The sequence below is a fragment of the Triticum urartu genome, chromosome 7, assembly GCF_003073215.2.
Source record: "Triticum urartu cultivar G1812 chromosome 7, Tu2.1, whole genome shotgun sequence".
Classification (NCBI taxonomy): Eukaryota; Viridiplantae; Streptophyta; class Magnoliopsida; order Poales; family Poaceae; genus Triticum; species Triticum urartu.
In genome coordinates, this window is record NC_053028.1 from 405,711,672 (window position 1) to 405,719,046 (window position 7,375).

Sequence of the window (7,375 nt, forward strand, 5' to 3'; positions counted from 1 at the left end):
GCCTCCGTTTGGTTTCTCGCACTACATGGTGTTTGAGAAGACGGATGACCGAGACACAGTCTTTCAGAAGCGCTAGCACCTTACGTCCGGGTAGACCGGTACACCTACTTTCCCCTACATCTGCTAGTTAGTCAACTATGCCAGAGCCCATAATGGCTTATGGCTACACACGGAAGTTACTAGAATGAATGATCTTATGATCCCTTTGAGCCTGGGTGGCGGTCCAAAATAAAACAGGCAAGTCCTGATAGACATCAGGTGCCTCAATCCACCCAGATGTGTGTTTAAGTTGCCACCTTAGATAAACCCTTAAAATTAACAAACTCACATCTATCATGGATATCACTCACCCAATCCACGTCTACTAGCATAGCATGGCAAAAAAAGCAAACGTAGAAGTAACTCCCAAAGGTTTCATAATAAACAGGTAATAGGTACTACCTCATCTACTTCCCATCCCACAATTTAATTAGATCCTAATCATGCAATGTGAGAGGATAGATCTAATGCAATAAAACATGGGTTGTAGAAAAGGTATGATCAAAGTGTTACTTGCCTTGCTGATGATCCGCGAGTCCTAGGGTTTCGAAGTAACAAGCGGCGCAATCCGGGTAATCTAACGCACTCAAACAACAAGCACACAATATGTACTCATCTAATGCACAGGTAAAACTCGAACAAGAGAACGAACCAGAAAGTTCAACTTAAGAACTCCGGTTGCAAAGAAAGAACGAACCGAACAAAGAAACGGAAAACAAACGGCGAAAGAAAACAACTCGGTTCTAGCAAGTTGAAACTAGGTCAAATTTTACCAGGGAAAAAACTTTTTTAAGTTGATTAGACGGAACGGCGGTTTCGAAACGAAACTCCAGGCGCTTGAATCACCTGATTCCGATAAACGAGCGAGAATAAAGACTAGAAAGAAGATCGGATCTGAGATCGCGATCGCGGAATAAATCTGACAGAAAGAAAACGAAGGACGGTTAAACGAACGGACGTTCGTTAACCTAGAAGAATCCGGTGATCACGTTCGTTAGGACGAACGGTCCGGCGAACGGTCCAAAGGCAACTAAATCGGAAAGGAAAACGAATCTGATCTAGGGTTTCGGAGAAGAAAACCGAAACGAAAAACCGATCTAGAAAACGAATCAGAAGAGAAGAAAAGCATCAGAACGATTAGAAGAAAACGATCCGAGGAAAAGAGACACGGGGCAACCTCCGGCGAGTTCTCCGGCGAGAGGCTCCGGCGGCGTGGCGTAGGGCGGCGGCGGCGTGGGCAAGGTGCGGCGGCGGCGCGGGCAAAGTGCGGCGGCGGCGCGGGTGTGGGGTGGCGCGGTGTAGGGCTTGGGGCTTGGGGTTTGATTTGATGGGTTTAGAGGGGCGGTGTGGGGGTATTTATATAGGTGAGGGGTGGGGGGGATTTACTTGGGGTAGGGGACAAGAAATAGAGTAGGAATAGGAAAGAAAAAGAGGAAACGGAGTAGGACTAAAGTCCTACTAGGAAAACGAAACAAAGGAAAGAGGGGGGGGGTCTAAACCGGCCAGAGTCCCTGCTGGGACTCGGCTTCGACCGAGGCGGCGGCCTGCCTGGCGCGCAGCGCGCACGCGCGCAGGGGCGCAGCGGAGGCTGGCTGGCCTCGGCCTTGGCCCGGCTGGCCTGCTGGAATTTTTTTTTAAACGGTTCTGCGCGCAGAAAAACACAGAAAAGAAAATCTAAACGGGCTCCAAAATTTCTAATGTAAATTTTCCCTGACTCCTAAAAATGAGCCGAACAAAATGAACTTTTCTCCGGACCTAAAATGCAATTTTCGAAAACGCGCATTTTTCCCTATCCAAATAAAATGCAAATAAAACTCCGGCAAAACCAAAACTTGATCTATTTATTAAATCTTCATTTTTTCCTCAATTTTGGGAAAGTCATATTATTCCCTCTCTTATATATTTTAACACTGGAAAAATTATTGAAGATGAAATAAATAAATCAAATGATCCTTTTTTTTTCAAATTCGAGAAAACTCTCAAATATGAAAATAACGAAATCTCCAACTCTCTCCGAGGGTCCTTGAGTCGCGTGAAATTTCTAGGATCAACCAAAATGCAGGAAAATATGATATGCATGATGATCTAGTTTATAACATTCCAAATTGAAAATTTGGGATGTTACAGGGTGGTCTTATCCACTGGGGGGAGTCGCGGGATGGCCGAGAAGCAACCCCCGGGGCAGCCATGGTGGCTGGATGTGTGCCATGGCCATTCCCCCTGTTTACTGTACGTGAAGAAGAGGTAAACAAGAAGTGGGTTGGGTTTCCTAATGGGCTTAAGTGCATAGGAGATTTTCTCCCTTTTCTTTTATTATGTTTAACATCTGACTCAGTTTTACATTCATTTGAAATAGCAAACGATTTTTTTTGTTTGAGTTGAAACTTGGCACATAAATACTAGTTAATATCCTCGGAGTGCACAAAAAAGTTTCAGGGCAATAGAAATTATTTAATAATTTTAAAAATTGAAGTGGTCAATTAATTTGCTACTCGTACTATATTAATTAAGTTAGGGGCCTTTTAATAATTCAAAAGTTGTTGGTTGTTACATGACAATTACTTAATGAATATTTGTAACATCTTGAACATTTTAGTTTTATCGTTTCAAGAAATAATAAGTTGACTTGGAATTCAAATTTGAATTATTGTTTGATTTTTATTAGGTGGCAAATTGGCTTAATAAAACATGCTGACATGGCACATTAGGGTGAGGTTATTGTAGCATGATTCCTGGGGTCTTACCATGGGCCTTGCTCAGCGGACATGACAACATGAGGTTTTAGGAGGAGGGGCTTCCTGTCGCCGCGAGGCAAACGATGCTCACGGTCCTATCTTCTGTCCCTCTGCCGGACAAGATACCAAGGAAAAGCCGCATGTTGTACCACTGTGAGAACAAGGTTACCTTTGCCGCGAACATGCCTTCCTTTGATGAGTGGGGGCTGCGCCCAATTGGCTTGGTGGGGCCCTGCGAGAATCCCGTCATCGTGGTCCCCGTCTTTGCCGCCGATGCCGAGCTCTCCCCAGGTGACGGCGCAGGGGAGCGACCTGCAATGGGGGCCGACTTCTCAGGTGCTGAGGAGCACATGTCGAGCGGTGATCCAGGGGCGTTGTCCTCGGGAGCTTGCGACGCCCCTCCTGAGGCGTCAGTCGCTGATGAGAAGCGGCATGCGTCTCCCGAGGCCGAGGCTCCAGGAGCCTCGGGAGGTCGCAGCGAGAGAGAGCCGGGCTATTCGCCGCAGCCGGGCTCTCCTTAAGCCATCCCTCTTGGTTCTTCTTCGGCTCCACTGCGCTTCGGCCGTCACGTCTAGCGCTTCGGTCGCCTTTGTGTGGACTTCGAGGAGCTCCGCAAGAGGAAGGGATCCCCCAGCGGCGGCAACATCTTTGGACCGTTGAAGCGATGGAAGTACATCGCTGTTGACGAGTAAGTACCTTATCTTGGTGATCTTCTATGTGCCACCTTCCTTTCCTGATGATTGTCCCCTCAGGTCCCCTTCTGCTAAGGCCACGAAATCTTCAGAGAAGCAGCTCCCTCTCGTCCCATCGCACCCACCAAGCTCCAGCACTATAGGCTCGGACGCTGCTCACGGCGTGAGGTCAGCCAGGGGAGTTGGTCCGTCATCGAGGCACCCTGAGCTTGCGCCTTCGCCGTCCTTTCTTTGCGGCCTTGCCTAGAGCGCAGCAGGCGTGCCAGTGGCTCCTCCCTTGGTCATGGTCGGTAGCTGGCTAGCCTCGATCCTAGAGTCTTCTTCAAGCAGCGGGCCTTGTTCGGTTTGGGACCATCGCGAGGGTCAGCTGGCATCTGGGGCCGTGCCAGCCCCCAGCCCCCAACCGGGAGGTGGTGCGCCACTTGATGCTCCACCCGCAGCCCCTGAGTTGGAAGACGAGGTGGGCCGAGTGTTCGAGCTCGAGCGCGGGCGCAGCATGGTCTGCCACGAGCTCTTCCTGGAGGCGATGGGCGCGATGAACCGCCTTGGTGAAGAGCTTGCTGGTGTCGACTCGCGTCTTGAGGCTAAAGGCCTTCGGTTGGTGGAGGAGCGGCGCAAGCTGCGAGTGGCCATCAACCTAGGTCGTTATCATCGCGACCTCGAGAAAGCGAAGGCTGAGGCGTCCCTCAAGATTGCCAATGAGGCCCGCTCATGAGCTTTGGAAGAAGCTCACGAGGCCGATCGCCGCCGCGAGGCTGCGTTGGAGCGTGATACGTCTCCAACGTATCTATAATTTTTGATTGCTCCATGCTATATTATCTACTATTTTGGACAATATTGGGCTTTATTTTCCACTTTTATATTATTTTTGGGACTAACCTATTAACCGGAAGCCCAACCCAGAATTGTTTTTTTTGCCTATTTCAGTGTTTCGGATAAACGGAATATCAAACGGACTCCAAACAGAATAAAATCTTCGGGAATGTGATTTCTCACCGAACGTGATCCAGGAGACTTGGACCCTGCTCCAAGGAACAAAAGAGGCGGTCACGAGGGTGGGGGACGCCCCCCCTAGGGCACGCCCCGTTGCCTCGTGGGCCCCTCATTGCTCCTCTGGCCTACTTCTTCCTCCTATATATACATACGTACCCCCCAACGATCAGAACAGGAGCCAAAAACCTAATTCCACCGCCACAACTTTCTTTATCCACGAGATCCCATCTTGGGGCCTGTTCCGGAGCTGCGCCGGAAGAGGGCCATCATCACGGAGGGCTTCTACATCATCCTAGCCCCTCCGATGAAGTGTGAGTAGTTTACCTCAGACCTTCGGGTCCATAGTTAGTAGCTAGATGGCCTCTTCTCTCTCTTTGAATCTCAATACAAAGTTCTCCCCCTCTCTTGTGGAGATCTATTCGATGTAATCTTCTTTTTGCGGTGTGTTTGTTGAGACCGATGAATTGTGGGTTTATGATCAAGTCTATCTATGAATAATATTTGAATCTTCTCTGAATTCTTTTATGTATGATTGGTTATCTTTGCAAGTCTCTTCAAATTATTCATTTGGTTTGGCCAACTATATTGGTAGTTCTTGCCATGGGAGAAGTGCTTAGCTTCGGGTCCGATCTTGCGGTGTCCTTACCCAGTGACAGAAGGGGCAGCAAGGCATGTATTGTATCGTTGCCATCGAGGATAACAAGATGGGGTTTATTTCATATTGCATGAATTTATCTCTCTACATCATGTCATCTTGCTTAAGGCATTACTCTATTTTTAACTTAATACTCTAGATGCATGATGGATAGCGGTCGATGACTGGAGTAATAGTAGTAGATGTAGAATCGTTTCGATCTACTTGTCACTGACGTGATGCCTATATACATGATCATGCCTAGATATTCTCATAACTATGCTCAATTCTGTCAATTGCTCAACAGTAGTTTGTTCACCCACCGTAGAATACTTATGCTCTTGAGAGAAGCCACTAGTGAAACCTATGGCCCCCGGGTCTATTCTCATCATATCAATCTCCATCACTTTAATCTTGTTTTGCTTTTTACTTTGCTTTTACTTTTTACTTTGCATCTTTATACCAAAAATACCAAAAATATTATATCTATTAGATCTTACTCTCGTAAGTGACCATGAAGGGCTTGACAAACCCTAATCGCATTGGTTGCAAGTAGCTATCGCTTTGTGCAGGTACGAGGGACTTGAGCGTGGGCTCCTACTGGATTGATACCTTGCTTCTCAAAAACTGACGCTACTCTGCTGCATCATCCCTTCCTCTTTGGGGAAAACCAACGCAAGCTCAAGACGTAGCAAGAAGGATTTTTGGCGCCGTTGCCGGGGAGTCTACGCAAAAATTCAACATACCAAGCACCCATCGCAATCCCTATCTCCCGCATTACATTATTTGCCATTTGCCTCTCGTTTTCCTCTCCCCCCAATTCACCCTTGCCGTTTTATTCGCCCTCTCTCTCTCTATCCTCCCTCTCTATTTTCCTATTTTTTCCCATTGCTTTTTGTTTGCTCGTGTGTTAGATTGCTTGTTTATCGTGATGGCTCAAGATACTACTAAATTGTGTGACTTCACCAATACCAATAATAATGATTTTCTTAGCACTCCGATTGCTCCTCTTACCGATGCTGAATCTTGTGAAATTAATACTGCTTTGTCGAATCTTGTTATGAAAGGTCAACTCGCGGGCCTTCCTAGTGAAGATGCCGCTACTCATCTGAATAGCTTCGTTGATTTATGTGATATGCAAAAGAAAAAATATGTCAATAATGATGTCATTAAATTGAAGCTATTTCCTTTTTCGCTTAGAGATCATGCTAAAGCTTGGTTTTCGTCTTTGCCTAAGAACAGTATTGATTCATGGAACAAGTGCAAAGATGCTTTTATCTCTAAATATTTTCCTCCTGCTAAGATCATCTCTCTTAGAAACGATATTATGAACTTTAACAACTTGATCATGAACATGTTGCACAAGCTTGGGAGAGAATGAAATTAATGATACGTAATTGCCCTACTCATGGTTTGAATTTGTGGATGATTATACAAAATTTGTATGCCGGATTGAATTTTGCTTCAAGAAATCTTTTAGATTCGGCCGCGGGAGGCACTTTTATGGAAATCACTTTAGGACATGGTACTAAACTCCTAGATAATATTATGGTTAATTATTCTCAATGGCATACTAAAAGATCTTCTAATAAATAAGTGCATGCGATAGAAGAAATTAATGTGTTGAGTGGAAAGATGGATGAACTTATGAAATTATTTGCTTCTAAGAGTGCTTCTTCTTATCCTAATGATATGCCTTTGTCTACTTTGATTTAGAATAACAATGAATCTATGGATGTGAATTTTGTTGGTAGGAATAATTTTGGTAACAACGCTTATAGAGGGAATTTTAATCCTAGGCCATATCCTAGGAATACTTCTAATAATTATGGGAATTCCTACAATAACTCTTATGGAAATTATAATAAGATTCCCTCTGATTTTGAATCTAATATTAAAGAATTTATTTCTTCGCAAAAGAATTTTAATGCTATGATTGAAGAAAAAATGCTTAAGATTGATGATTTGGCTAGGAACGTTGATAGAATTGCTCTTGATGTTGATTCTTTGAAACTTAGATCTATTCCACCTAAGCATGATATCAATGAGTCTCTAAAAGCCATGATAATTTCAATTGATGAGTGTAAGGAAAGAACCACTAGGATGCGTGCTTCCAAAGATGCCTTTATTAAAGCGTGTTCCTCCAATTCCTATGAAAATCAAGATGAAGATCTAAAAGTTATTGAATCTTTATTTTGCAATATTAATCTTGATGAAACTGAATATGATCTTCCTTTACCTAGAAGGCGTTCTAAAAATTCGGAGTATTTAGATCTTAATGA